Consider the following 15811-nt stretch of genomic DNA (forward strand, 5'->3'; position numbering starts at 1 on the left):
TGCCACCATGCCCAGCTAATTTTTTTGTATTTTTAGTAAGTAGAGATGGGGTTTCACCATATTGGTCAGGGTGGTCTCAAACTCCTGACCTCAGGTGATCCACCTGCCTCGGCCTCCCAAAGTGCTAGGATTACAGGCATGAGCCACCATGCCCAGCCACTCTCCAGTTGATTTTTATGCCTACTCTTCCAAATGCCAGGCACATTCTTCAGAATTTATAATAAAGAGTTATCCACATAATTATAAGACAAGAAGGTGAGCAACAAGTTAACCAGCAGAACTGAGAGTGACGTGAGGAGGTGTGGGGAGTGGCTATCATCTGGGAGTTCAAGAGCGAGTCCACAAACAGAAAACAGCACCAGGAACCCTCCCTTTGGGGCATCCAGTGCATGCTTTAGGGCAAGCAAAGATACCTAAGGAGTACATCTGCCTGAGTAGATTTTTTTTTCTTAAAACAAATCCCATTACACTGTTTTATTTAATGGAATAATTTTACGAGCCATTTTCACTCTGCTTGTTCTCCCTCACACCTTCTGCCCACATCCCATTACCAAGTCCTGTTGGCTCAGCCTCCAAGATCCATCCTGTCATGCATCTCCTTCTCCCATTCCCAATGCCATCATCCTAGTCCCAGCTGTTACCTTCTCTCACCTGGGCCACTGTTTCCTAGCTGGTGTCCCAATTTCTGTCTTGTCCCCTAACATCCATTGTCTATTCCACAGCTAGCCTAGAACTTCTTCAGAAGCTTCTCTTTGCATTCAGAATAAAATCATCACTGAAGCTGCGAAAGCCCAACAGGATCTTATCCCTACATCTTTCTTGAACCTCATCTTTCTCTCTCTGTGCTCCAGCTACACCAGTTTTCTTTAGTTTCTCAAATACACTAAGTTTGTTCTCACCTCAATGTCTTTGTCCATGCTCATTTTTCTGTTCTTTGCCAGACATAGCGAGCCCCACTCTTCCTTTAGGTGTAATCCTAAGTATCACCTTTCCAGAGAGAACTTCCCTGCCCACCTAACCTTGAGTAGATCCCTCTCCAGCCCCTCGTTCTTCCTTTATAACATATATTATAATTGGCAGTGATTTTACTTTGTTTGTGTCTTTCTCTTCCATTATAACACTGATTCTCAAAATGTGGTCCCAGACAAGCAGCACCAGCATCACTTGGGAAACTCTGAGGGTTGAGCCCACTGCTGTTTTCTCAATCTGTCCTAGTAAGTTGGTGGATGCTGAAGTTTGAGAACCACTGCACTGGACTGTAACCACCACGGGAGTAAAAACTGCATCTGTCTTTTCCATCATTATATGCCCAGCTCCTAGATTTGGGCATATAGTAGATACTTGGTAACATTTTCCTCAAATAAATAGATAAATGAGTCCCATGAGGCAAGCAATTCACATTTCCCAACCAGTATCCCATCCTAGTATACTTACAAAAGCTCTATTTGAAAGAGAAATCTCACAGAAACTTGGCTTCCAATGGTGGAGTTCTAAGCAGGCTTCAGAATAGAGAATCCATTATAGGGGACAAGTTAGAAATTGGAAGACCATGTAGGAGAGTGTTGCAGTGGTCTGGCTGAGCGATGATGATGGTGGGAACTAGAGTGATGGTGGTGGAAATGGAGAGAAGGAGGTAAATTTCAGGATGGATCTCAGAGTCTGAGCCACCAGGACTTGATGATGACTAGTCACAGGCAAAGGGGTGTGAAGGAAGTGCGGGGTCAGGAAAGGTATAACCTGCGTGCAGGTGGTGAAAACGGGGGAGTGCAAGTATACTGGGTTCCAAGCAAGGAAAGTGGGCAATCAAACAAATCAGCAGACTGCGTTTGCTTAAGAATGGTCAACCTGGGCCCTTTTCTCTCCCTCCTTATGGGCCCTTTTCTCTCCCTCCTTAACTCGCTTCCATCCCACCATCCCAGAAAACACATGCAAAAAGTAGATATTCTAATGTAACCCAAAGATGAATATGTGGAAGAAATCAAAGCACATTTAGTGGCCTCACATGTTTATTAATGTGGCTGAGGATGTTGCAGCTTGTACCGGGTCAATGGCTCATTCAGGTCACACAGCTGCTGGAGGCCAACAGGACCAAGCCCCAGTCTCCCACCTCTCAGTCTATTGGAAGACTTGCTTTATTGGATGCTCTGTGGGAAAAAAAGAAAAACTCCAGGGTTCAACATGTTTGCAAATGCTGCAAGCAATATGCCCTCTAGAGAGTTTCAGTGGTGGACATTATATTAAGGCTACAAAAAGTCTTCCATCGGAGAAACACGTTTAATCCAGCACTCTGCAAACAGCTTTGGCCATGGATTCCCATTGGCCCACAGAGCTTCATAGCATCTATTAGCACCCTCAGACTATATATACTAAGCATGAGCCATAGGAAACAGAAGGATATGTTAATCCCAGTTTGAAGGTTATGCCTGAATTTTTTGTATGCTCATGGAAGTCCTGGTATCTTTGCCATGTTTATCCACATTTGGAAACCTTTAAATGACTATTTTAAACAGCTAGCTGGGCTCGTTTTGAAGGTACTTGGCTAACACCAAGGGAAAATAACATGGGAAGCCCCACTGGGCTGATACTCTCATAAGGTATTCCTTAATGCTTAGGATATGGGCCTCCCAGGCCTGATCCATGGTGACCTGCACTCAGAAGGTCTCCCCTGCCAGCTTCCCTTTTCTATTGTATGACCACAGCTTGCACAGAGCCCCTGGTGTGGACAAAAGGAATTGGCAAATAGTGATGCATATCCCAGGGGTGGTAATAGTGATGCATAGCCCAGGGTGATCAGGCAAGGCTGCCCACCAGGACGACGAGGGATGGGGGATAGGGACCAGTGCTCAGGAGTCCCATACCTGGAGCCATGGGGACTTGGGTAGGCTTGAGGCAAAACTCGGAGACCTGGAGGAGATCTCCCAGAAATATGAGATTCTGAAAGAAGGGATTTCTGGGAGGGGTGCACAGGCCTAGGATCTTCCCAATGGGGAATGGCCTGGGAAGGACACTGGGAGCTTCACTGGGCTGGGTCATCCAACTGTGTGGCAGGGAACAGTCAGAAGAGCTGAAGCTTTAGAATTCATACAGACCAGTGTCCAAATGAGCAAGCTTCTCATATTTTAGCTTCATAACTTTAGACAAATTACTGAATGCCCCCGAGCCTTGGTTTCTACGTATGTAAAAAAGACACCATAATTTCTGCCTCTCAAAATTGCTGAGTGGTTTAAATCACATAATGTGTATGAAAACACTGACAGATAATAGAAGTGTAACCAAACACAGGTATAATTGTAATAATTATTACAGTTGTTCATTGAGCATTTATAATGTGCTAGGCACAGGGTTAAGTACATGAAGAGACATTAGGTTGTTTAAACCTTCTAGGAACCCTCTGAAGTAGATACTCACACAGCTCTAATTTTATAGCTGAAGAAATTGAAGCCCAGGAAAGCTAAGTTAACTTGCCCAGAGGCACGCAGATAGAAGGCAGTACAGCTGAGATCAGAATGCAGACAGTCTGAGTACAGGAAATATTTTCTACTCTACAAACACTGATGCAAGAAAGTGGCAGAGAGGCAGACAGGCACCTTAACAGAGAAGCAGCCAAGCTCGCTGGGAGGGTGGGCTGTATGTGCCACAATAGTCAACAGCCCCTCCTGGGGTCAGTTTAGCCAGCAGAATCTTTTGAGTTCAATTTGCACATTCTGCCTGAGACAGAAAAGGAACTAAAAATTCCATCAGAGTATTTATCCAGTCCTCATCGTGCATGGCAAAAAAGCCTAGCTGAGTGACAGTGGCCAAAGGGGACGTGTGCTGACACAAGGGGTGACCATAGTGTACTCTGTGCTGACTCCTGGGACAGGCATCTCCCTCTAGCCCCTCAGGCTGAGCCCTGTGCTGAAGAGAGAGAGTGCACAATGCAGGTCAGCCCAGCAGCGGGAGGCCCCACATCAGCCCCATCAGGTGGCAACCGACCACAAGCCCCCTGTGGAAGCCCATCGAGTCTGGTTGGTGCAGCAGCCCTTGGCAATCCGGAGGCAAAAGCTCCTAGGTGGAGATTAAACCATAGGAAAACTTTACCAAGTTGGGATTTGACGGACAAGCCCAGCCAGCCCTGAGTGATCTCTGGAAGAAGGTCTGTGGGGACTTTAAGGAGTGAAAGCATCCATGGAATGGGGTAAAAGCAACTTTTACAGCACCTGCCTGCACCTGGCCACATCAGGCAGTCCTCAAAGGTGTGTAGAACCCAATTACTCTAGTAAATAACAGATTCCAGTCATCGGTACCCAGATTTCCTGGGCTGTGAAGAAGGCAGACACCAGCAGAGGAGATCCTCTCTGTTTTGCAGATGGGTGCACAGGCTTAGGACCTTCCCAATGGGGAATGGCCTAGGCAGGACATTGAGGAGGGCTTGAGGAGAACCCTTGAGGTGAATTACAGCACAGGGTTAGGTCAAAGGGTTGGAGTGAGGGATTTCAGATTTGAGGCTGTAGTGCAGGGAATGGGAAAGAGTGCTACACGCCTGCCCCCAATCCCATATGCATCATGAAATTCAGTATAGAAAAGTATATCTCATGAGCGAAATTATCTCAGCCAGAAACCTACAGAGCAGTCCAGAAAACCAAGCAGTGCAGATGAGGACAAAAATCTGTCTTAAAGCACTTGAGGAGGAAGATGAGGCTGGGAGAAGGAAAGAAAGGAAGGGGAGAAAAAGAAAGGAAGAAGGCAAAGAAGAAACAAAAAGAGGGAGGGAGGAGACGAGGGCTCCTAAATGAAATCCTTTAGATGAAGAAATTGTATATCCAAAGCCAGCCCATATGTGATAGGACACTTTTATTCTATTGGTTAGCATTTCAATAAAATCTATTGTTTTAAAATAGTACCATCAGACTTTCAGACAAGTCTGCTCTTCACTATAGCTTTCACTCTTGTGATAAAGGAAAAAAAAGAGTTTAAAATTAAACATAAATGATAAAAACCTCAAAATTTTCAAGTCAAATTTCATTAACTGATAAAGGTCTACCCTGAGCCCTGGGCAAGGGCAGTGGAACAGATTTGGTTAATTTGGAAGATTAAAGGCGTTCTGAATAATTGAGGCCACATTAGAGGGAGACTCCATAGTTCGAATGACATTCCAAAGTCAAGAGACTAAAGAGCTAAGAGTTCTTACCCTAAAAGCCTTGAACCTCAATGGCTGATAAGAAGAAACAGAAAACACCAATTGGTAATCTACCTGTTTATACATAGATTTATCTTTCCTTTGGTTAAGGAATTTGACCAGTAGAGTCTTGAATATTTTAAGGTGTTCTGTATAAAGCAATGTGTTATCTTGACAGTTTATTAGCAACAAAGTCAAGAAGGTCAAAACTGAAGACTCCTTCTATAATTTTATTTCCGATCTGCTTACATCTTAATAAAAGGTGTCTCTTGCAACAGTAAACAGAAACCAATTTGCATTTGCAGGTGCAGAAAAGGTGCTTTCAAATATATTATAATCACAGAATGGCATAAGCTTAGAAGGATGAGCATTACTCAGCATTCTTTAGACCTTGGCAAGATACAAAATGATCTTTCTTTTCTTGGTTAAACAGAAGTAAATGACAAAGACAAAAGGATACAAATCTAAACCAGTTAAGACTATGTTCGTTTTGTTATTGTTGTTATTAATAATAATAACTTATGCAGTCCTTTATAGCAGGGATCCCCAAATCCTGGGCCACGAACTGGTACCAGTCTGTGGCCTGTTAGAAACCAGGCTGCACAGCAGGAGGTGAGTGGCTGGCAAGTGAGCATTACTGCCTGAGCTCCGCCTCCTGTCAGATTGGCAGCAGCATTAGATTCTCATAGGAGTATAAACCCTATTGTGAACTGTGCATGCAAGGGATCTAGGTTACGTGCTGCTTATGAGAATCTAACTAATGCCTGATGTTCTGAGGTGGAACAGTTTCATTGGAAACCATCTTCCCCAACCCCCATGTCTGTGGAAAAACTGTCTTCCATGAAATCAGTCCCTGGTGCTTTATAGGTTACTAACAATTTCCCACAGTTCATCAGTCAGCACTGCTTTGGTTGAAGGTATGTGTGTTAGGGGCAGGTCGGACCTGAGTGTCTCATCCCTCACTCCATCACACCTTATGAGGTAGCTCTTGAGGCTAAATGAGACACAGAATTTTAATAACCATAGCCATAAATTGTCTGATTTTATAATCTATTTACTGTCATGGCTATGGTTGCCTCCTTAACTTCTCTTTCCTCTTCTCTTGGTAAACATCAGGATTCTCATTCTAGAACCCACACCCTGCCCACTGTAGCCCATGTGCTTTGGTGGAAACTAAGGCACACCTGATTCCAGATTTGGGGCATGTAGGAAAATAAGTGTTATCCTGTCCCTAGGCCACAGTTAGTGGTTCAAGGCTAGGAATATAGCACAATGTGGGCCCATGAAATTGTATGCTGGAGTTTTCTAGGAGGCCATAAGAAAGAGCATCCCCTCTTTTCCAAAAGACTCCCAGTGGGTTCCCATATTTACACACTGCAAATGTGGACAAGAAACCTGGTCCTCGAGTTGGAGAGTGATGGAGAATTATTCTCAGGATGAGGTTGGCACATAGGAAGGCAAAAAAGGACAGAGAGAGAAAGAAATACACTGACACTGTGGTCTGCTGACTCACACCCATCCTGAAGCTCGCCATAGTTCTAGACCTCTAATTACATGAACTAATAAATTTTTTTGATTACTTAAGCTAATTTGATTTGGATTTTCTGTTACTTGTAACTGATTTTACCCTAACTGATATAGTTACTAAGTGAGGTTGTTTGATCAAAGGTTCTCTCTTCATTTTAGAGATAAGTGTGAAGTTCTAATATTTTATATGACACAAGAGTGCATAGCTAGTAATTGATGAAACAAAGGCTCAAATTCAAATCCACTGACTCCAAGTTCAAGTGCTCTTTCTTTTGACATGTGCTCTGTCCATGATATGGTCCCAAAAAGCCCCTTTTTCAGATTTATGACTGCCACTAGGTTTGAATTTAAATATTCTAACATTATGCAATTGAAATACAAATTTGAGTATTAGCTCAAAAAATTATCTGTTAATGAGTAGCAGTGTTATTTTTTATAGAAAAGCACCATCAACCCACTTGTGGACTGGGCAGTAAACCCATCAAACACCTCCACTCATGTCACCACCAACAATATCAGGCATGAAGACAGGCTGGCCAAAATATGGTAGATGGCTAGGTATGTTGTTCTTATAGGAAAGGTTATAAAATATGTTAAAACAGAAGTCCTAGGTCAGTTATTTAATGCCAGTTAACAACATTGGTGATTAGGCAGTGTAGAATCTTAAACATAGTTGTCTTCCAAGAGTTTGTTATCTAATGGGAAGAGAGAAGATATTGATACCCTCTCCTGCTACACCTTCTCTCCACTATATTCCTTAACCATAGCCCGGTTGTAAGATTAACTCTATGTACATACATGCTAAATAATTGAGGGTGGATGAGGAATCTTTCTACAGTCACAGAAAAGAGAGCCCAGCTTTGCGTAAAAACCAGCTAATTAGGCTGTGCACAGTGGCTCATGCCTGTAATCCTAGCATTTTGGGAGGCCAAGGTGGGAGGATGGCTTGAGCCCAGGAGTTCAAGACCAGTCTGGGCAACATGGCAAAACCCCGTCTCTACAAAAACTACAAAATTTATTCAGGCATGGTGGCATGTGCCTGTAGTCCCAGCTACTTGGGAGGCTGAAATGGGAAGATTGCTAGAGCCCAGAAGGCAGAGGTTGCAGCAAGCCAAGATGGCATCACTGCACTCCAGCCTGGATGACAGAGTGAGACCCTGTTCCAAAAATAACAAATTTTTAAAAATGAATTGTATAAAAGTGGGTACAGGCAGGAGGAACAGAAAGAAAATAGAATAAAGAAAAGTGATTTGTTCCCTGAAGTGATACCTCAGGTCATCAAAGATGTAAACGCAAGTTGAACCAAAGGTGAAAAAACTTTGGGCTGCCTAGAGGTAAAACAGACATCAATTATCACTCTTTTAAGTTAACATTATTTTTATTACAACTAATTTCAGACTGATAGGGAGGAGTATGAACTAGGCAGTTATAGCCTATAGCCCCTATAGAAAGGGTTATGCTCTTTCCACTACTTGGAATATTGACTTCTTCTCTTTTAAAATTTCTGCATGGTAAGAAGGTTAAGAATAGTGCTCAGGAGTTCTAGATTCAAGATAGATTTATAAATCTTGATCCAAAGCCCATTTCCAACATTAACTATTACATGACTGCATGACTGGACAAATTACTGAATCTCTTCAAAACAATTTCCTCATCTACAAAATGGGTGTTGTAAGGATTAAAAATACCTGTGAAATATTTGAGAAATAGTAAGTATTCAATAAATTGAAGATGCTATTAACTGCCATATTCCAATCATCGTTAAAAACTTTGGGCCGGGCATGGTGGCTCACTCCTGTAATCCCAGCACTTTGGGAGGCCAAGGTGGGCAGATCACGAGGTCAGGAGATCGAGACCATCCTGGTTAACACAGTGAAACCCCATCTCTACTAAAAATACAAAAAATTAGCCGGGCGTGGTGGCTGGCGCCTGTAGTCCCAGCTACTTGGAAGGCTGAGGCAGGAGAATGGTGTGAATCTGGGAGGCAGAGTTTGCAGTGAGTCGAGATCACGCCACTGCACTCCAGCCTGGGCGACAGAGCAAGACTCCGTCTCAAAAAAAAAAAAAAAAAACAAACTTTGCCCAGATTCCTAACTGCTGATCAAGCGTTCTCTGGCTTCCCATAAACCCTGATCATCTGACCTAGAGCAGCTACTGAAGCAGCAGTTACTAAGGCTCTTCTAAAAGCTCTGGCCGCCAACTCCAGAGAGGGCTTCAGTATTAACTCTTTCCATTCCAGACCCAATCCTTCTTAGCTGGTTTTGCAGACTCTCAGTAGGCTAAAGATCACTCCCCTACATCACTGGTTTGTTTTCTGGGTTCCCGGGCTGTTTCCCAGGTTGTCTTAGCTCAGATATGCCTGCCCTAGAAGTAAGCAACTTCTGATGACCCAGGTTAGCATACTGGAGAAGGGGTAGCTCTTGGTGGGAACCATTGTGTAAGGCAGGATTCATTTGATCCTTTTTCACAGAGGGTCTGGGAAACTGCAAAGGCTCACATATCTTTCTATATTCTGGTAAAGACTATGAGTCTCAAGGGCTCCTATATTGGCCTTGTCTGAGAATCCTTATTACCGTTCCAAGCACAAGCTCAGGTAAGATTTTATATCGGTTAAGGTACAGTCAGGAGACAGAAAGCACCAAAGAAATGTGAATAGAGAGAATGTAATATAAAGAATGGTATAAGGCTATTAACCAAGAAACAGAGAGAATGAAAGAACATTAAGGTATTATGGAGGCAGCAACTGCAGGAAACAGCTATCATCTCTAGGGCTTGGAGAACAAAGTAGTTTGCAATTATTAAAACTTAAAGAAGGAAAAAAAATTACAGGAGGGACATTGACTTCTGGGGGGAGTGGAGGGGTGGCAGCTTACTAGTGCTATTGTCTCAAGGGGAAAAAATAAAACTGATCTTCCAGGTAGTGGAAAATCTGTAAATCAAATTCAGGTACTGCTACAAAAAGGAACTGCTGCTGCCAGAGTGAAGAAGCTTTACTGAGTGACACCCAAAGGAACAAAAAGCAAACAGAAAGGAGTTAAGTCCCTTCTTCTTCCTTTAGCCTCTCAGTCTCCCTCTTAGTACCCCCTACTGGCAACATGAATAAGTAACCAGCTGGCAAACCATAAATATGATCGGTAGAGTATCACATTTATGATGGCTTTGGAGGTAAGAGACAATAGCTTAATGATTGACAGAAAGCACCTATCCTTCCCCTTGACCAGACATTTTCTACACTGGGAAATTGTGGAGGTTCAGAGACATCCACTATGCTCTTCCCTATTTCAAAGGACCCCCAAAATTTAGCCCCAGTAGCCCCTGAAGAAGCCAGTGATTTCCCAAGAATATAAAAGGCATAAAGGGCCTCCTAAAACTGCCCAGACTAGATCTAGTTCCTAGGTTATAAATCCTATTAAAAATGAGAGCAACTAAGAGAAAAGCCAAGTCTCTAATATCCACAAATGCCTAAATACTGTCTCCTATGACCATTACCACTGCTCCACCAAGGTTCCTAAGATGATTGATAGATAGATAGAACAAAGCCAAAAATGCATGATCTTTATTACCATGAGTTGTTTACCCCAATCCCAATGTGGTCCCTGGTGACCAGACTCAACCACATGGAAGACCCCTTTTGCCTAAGAGGCATATAAGCATAGCAAACTCAGAGACCCCCTAGATCCCTTTCCCGTAAGCTGACACTCACATCTTAATCCTCTGAATATTACCACTCTAATGGGAAGGAAAAGCAATTCCAAGGAAAAGCACACCAAGAAAATAGTTTCTTCCCACCATCCAAGCTTACACATCAAGGCAGGTAAGCTCTTCCCAGGAGGAAAAAAGAAGCAAAGGAATAGGGTTACCCTTACGACTCTCACCAAGGCCCAACTCCAGGTAATATGGGCCAATAAATGTCCTTAGACCTGTTTGGAAACAAAGCAAGGAAACGAAAAATGGTTCCAAGATGAGTCATGAGCTCCCAATAGACTAAAATTACCCTGACTATTCTTTTTCCCTAGTATGGCTGTTCTTCCTCAAAATAATATTCCAGTAGCATATCCAAAAAAAACTCAGTCCTTCATAAAGCCACATTTCCCATCCTTGTTCCCAATTTTATAAATAGACTTAAAATCCAAGAGATGACCAGTTTAGCTCATCAAAACTACTGCCTACAGGAACATCTGAGATGGGTTCAAACAAAACCTTAAGTTGTCACCAAGGACATATATTACATAAGGCCATATTAGTCCACATTGTGCTGTTATAACAAAATACCACAGACTGGGTAATTTGTAATGAACAGAAATTTATTGATTTGTGGTTCTAGAGGCTGGGAAGTCCAAGATCAAGGTACCAGCATTTTATGAGGGCCTCCTTCCCTCCATAGCAAAAGGGCAAAGAGAGAATAAGAGAGAGCAGGAGATAACAAAACTCACTCTTTCATAAAGAACCCACTCCCTCAATAATGACATTAATTCATTCATAAAGGCAGAGCTCTCATGGCCAAATTACCTCCCATTAGGACCCACCTCCCAACACTATTTCATTGAGGATTACCACTAGCACTTCTTAAAATTCAAGCACAGTACACAGGCACCCACAAAAGATCACTGGAAACTGGAAACATTGATTTTCAAACTAAATATCTCAGTAAATTAATTGACAGAGAAGTGGTTAACAGCGAGACACAATTAATGCCCTGGAACACCAATTATAAGAACAATCTCAAAGCACAGAGAAAAAATGGTAAAGTGAAAGATAAAAGACTTAAAGGATAAATTCAAGATAATAGAAATGCCAATAATAGGAGTTCTAGAAATCACAAATGAAATACAGGAATGAGAAGAAATAATTAAATAAAAAATAAAAGAGAACTTCCTAAGATAAAGGAAAATTCAAAATTTCAGATTAAAATTACATTAAATTACAGACAAATGTGACTGAAAAAGATATTCCCAAGCATATCCTCTTAAAACTGCTGAATTCCAAGGATAACAAAAATATTATAAGTTTCTAACAGGAAAATTAATTATCTACTAAGAAGTAGTATAAAACTCCTTATCAACCACATTGGAAGCTAGATGTTGGTGTACTATCTGAAAAACTACTGAGAGGAAAGAATCGCAACCCAAGAATTCTGTATCCAACCCTGATATTATTTAACTGTCAGAAGGAAAAAATAATAATTTGTAGATATGCATGTCATTCATATTTTACCAGAATAAAATGCTCAAGAAAGCACTATAATAAAAAACAAACGAATCATAACAGAAAACTCAATATCTAACATAATGAAGAGAAGAGGAAACAATGATGAATATAAAGCTTTGCAGCCCATGTGTGTGTGAGAGAGAGAGACAGAGACAGAGATGGAGACAGAGACAGACACAGAGAAAACAATAAATGGATACTGATAAACTATGGGAATGAATGATGTAGGCACTAAATAAGGATTATTAAAATAGAAGGAATAAACATCAGTGAAAATTTTAATAATGTCTAAGAACAAAAAGAACTAAACTATTTCAGCAAAATTTTAAGGTCAGGAGTACAGACAGGAAAGAGGATGTTGATGTACTCCAAAGTGTCACCTAGGTTGGGGCTGGAATTTATTAGATGATGAAAGTTAACGTATTCTTCGTTTTATTTTATTGACATCATGGTAAGAGAATAAGGGGGGGATACAGGGTCTTGATAAGGGAAATAGGCAAAATGTTTAAAAATTAAATAGTAGAGAAATATGTATATGAGTTTGAATAACACAAAAGAGAATGGCAAAGTATAATAGAACTTCCAAATTAACAAGAGGAGACAAATTAAATGAATATCAACTTTAACAAACCAGCAAAAACAATAATAATTTTAAAATAATACTCATTTGGATTATTTAAATACTTTAAGTATTCCATTTTAATTTATCTATTGGCTTTTTGGTTATTTTTTTGTTTTATCTTATTTCTAATGGCTGCTCTAGGGATTTTAAGATAAATATCTAACCTTACCATCTCAGTCTAATTAGAGATCATTATGTACCACTTTTTATAAAAGTAGAAGACTCCCAACCATATAGCTCCCTTCACCAAACTTTATGCTATAAATATTATATATATTGCATATTTGCACAGTGAGAAACCCTATGTTTTTGCTTTTTTCAGTCATACATAATTTAAAGACTTTAAGAGAAAAAAAGTCTTTTGTATTCACTGAGAGATTTGCCACTGTTGTTTTTCCTTCATTTCTGAAGATTCTTTCATCCTGAAAAAAACTTTCGTAGACATTTCTGAGAAAGCAGATCTACCCATGATGAATCTGTTAGCTTGCCTTCATCTAAGAAAAGCATCTTCATTTTATCTTCATTCCTGATGGATATTTTCACTGGACATAGAATTTGAGGTTGACAATTCATTTCTTTCAGTATTTAAAGTTTTCGTTTCATTCTCTTCTGTCCTTCAAGGTTTTTGATGAGCAATCTATAATCATTCTAATTATTGCTTCCCTGTATGTAACATGTAATTTTTCTCTAGCTGCTTTCAAGACTTGCTTCTTTATTTTTTCTTACATCACTTTGACTATGCTGTATCTGGGTGCAGCTCTCTGAGTTTGTCTTGTTTAGGTTTCACTGAGCTTCCTGAATGTAAATGTATGGGCTTTTCCCCTCCAGATTTGGAAAGTTTTGCTGTTATTTCTTAAAATGTGTTTTCTCTCACAATCTCTTTTTCTTCTAATTCTAGAACTTCCATAAAATTTATGTTAGAGCTTTTAATATTGCTCCACAGGTCTCAAAGGCTCTGTTCATTTTTTTCAATCTTTTATTTTTTTGTTCCTCAGATTGGACAATTTCTATTGATCTATCTTCAAATTCACTTATTTATTTGTCTTACCCACCATGCTATTATGCTTATCCAGTATATTTTTCTAGTTTACATATTGCATTTTTAGTTCTAAAATTTTCATTTTATTCTTATAATTTTTATTTCTCTTCAGAGAGCTCACATTTTTTTCATTTACTTCAAGTGTGTTTCTATTAGTCCATTTTCACACTGCTATAAAGAACTACCTGAGACTGGGTAATTTATAAACAAAAAAGGTTTAATTGATTCACAGTTCCACAAGGCTGGGGATGCCTCAGAAAACTTACAATCATGACTGAAGGTGAAGGAGAAGCAAGGCACGTCTTACATGGCAGCAGAGGAGAGAGAAAGAGGGAACTGCCACACTTTTAAAACATCAGATCTTATGAGAACTCACCCACTATCAAGAGAACAGCATGAGGGAAACTGCCCCCATGATCTAGTCATCCCTCTCTCAATATGTGTGGATAACACCTCGAGATGAGGTTTGAATGGAGACACAGAGCCAAACCATATCATTCTGCCCCTGGATTCTCCAAAATCTCATGTCCTTCTCATATGTCAAAACACAGTCATGGCTTCCCAACAGTACCCCCCATTCCAGCATTAACTCAAAAGTCCAAGTCCAAAGTCTCATCTGCCTATAAGCCTGTAAAATCAAAAACAAGTTAGTTACTTCCAAAATACCATGGAAGTACAGGCATTGGGTAAATGCTCTCATTCCAAATGGGAGAAATTGGCCAAAACAAAGGGGCTATAGGCCCCATGCAAGTCCAAAACCGAGAGAGCAGTTTTAAATCTTAAAGCTCCAATATAATCTCCTTTGACTCCATGTCTCACATCCAGGGCACACTAATGGAAGTGGTGGGCTCCCATGGCCTTGGGAAGCTCTGCCCCCATGGCTCTGCAGGGTACAGCCCTCTTGGTTGCTTTCATGGTCTGGCATTGACTGGCTGTGGCTTCAATGCTGGATCTACCATTCTGAGGTCTATAGGATAGTAGCCCTCTTCTTACAGCCCCACTACGCAGTGCTTCAGTGGGGACTCTGTGTGGGGGCTCCAACTTCACATTTCCTCTCTGTACTGCCCTAGTAAGAGGTTCTCCATGAGGGCTCTGCCCCTGCAGCAGAATTCTGCCTGGACATCCAGGCATTTTCATACATACTCTGAAATCTAGGCGGTGGCTCCCAAGCCTCAACTCTTGTCTTTTGTGCACCTACAGGCCCAATACCATGTGGAAGCCACCAAAGCTGGGGGCTTGCATTCTATGAAGACACCACTAGAGCTGTACCTTGGCCCCTTTTAGCCATGGCTGGAACTGGAGTGGTTGGGATGCAGGGCACCATGTCCTGAGGCTGCATGGAGCAGCAGGGCCCTGGGCTCAGCAAATGAAAGCATGTTGCCCTCATAGGCCTCCAAGCCTGTGATGGGAGGGGCTGCCATGAAGACCTCTGACATGCCCTAGAGACATTTTTCCCATTGTCTTGGCTAATAACATTTGGCTCCTCATTACTTATGCAAATTTTTGCAGCCAGCCTGAATGTCTCCCCAGAAAATGGGTTTTTCATTTCTACTGCATGGCCAGGATGCAAACTTTTTTTTTTTTTTTGGTAGAGTCTTGCTCAGTTGCCAGGCTGGAACGCAGTGGCACAATCTCAGCTCATTGCAACCTCTGCCTCCTGGGTTCAAGTGATTCTCCTGCCTCAGCCTCCCGAGTAGCTGGGACTACAGGCACAAACCACCACACGTGGCTAATTTTTGTATTTTTAGTGGAGACAGGGTTTCACGATGTTGGCCAGGCTGGTCTCAATCTCCTGACTTCATGATCTGCCTGCCTCGGCCTCCAAAAGTGCTGGGATTATAGGTGTGAGCCACCTTGCCAGGCCCAGGCTGCAAACTTTTATGCTCTGCTTCCCTTCTAAACATAAGTTCCAATTTCAGATCATCTGCTTTTTGAATGCATATGACTATATTCTGTTAGGAGCACCCAGGCCACACCTTGAATGGTTTGCTGCTTAGAAATTTCTTCCTGTAGATACCCTAAATCATCTCTCTCCAGTTCAAAGTTCCACAGATCCCTAGAGCAGGGACACAATGCCACCAGTTTCGTTGCTAAAGCATAGCAAGAGTGACGTTTGCTCCAGTTCCCAATAAGTTTCTCATCTCTATCCAAGACCACTTCAGCCTGGACTTCATTATCCATATCATCATCAGCATTCTGGTCAAAACCATCCAACACATCTCTAGGAAGTTCCAAACTTTCCCTCAGCTTCCTGTCT

General features: G+C 41.6%; 1 protein-coding gene across 5 annotated transcripts in view; it reads right to left on the reverse strand.

Annotated features, from left to right (window-relative positions):
- Positions 1 to 15811, reverse strand: part of IGSF11 (immunoglobulin superfamily member 11) — a 446505-nt gene that overhangs the window by 139359 nt on the left and 291335 nt on the right. For 2 of the 5 annotated variants that reach the window (XR_010155719.1, XR_010155727.1), the window contains one exon: positions 1993 to 2144. The exons of the other annotated variants lie outside the window; for them this stretch is intronic. The gene's annotated coding sequence lies outside the window, so the exon portion shown is untranslated. Of the gene's footprint in view, positions 1 to 1992; positions 2145 to 15811 lie in introns of those variants that run through there. 5 annotated transcript variants of the gene reach the window in all.

This window comes from Pan troglodytes, chromosome 2, assembly GCF_028858775.2.
Source record: "Pan troglodytes isolate AG18354 chromosome 2, NHGRI_mPanTro3-v2.0_pri, whole genome shotgun sequence".
NCBI classification, from domain to species: Eukaryota; Metazoa; Chordata; class Mammalia; order Primates; family Hominidae; genus Pan; species Pan troglodytes.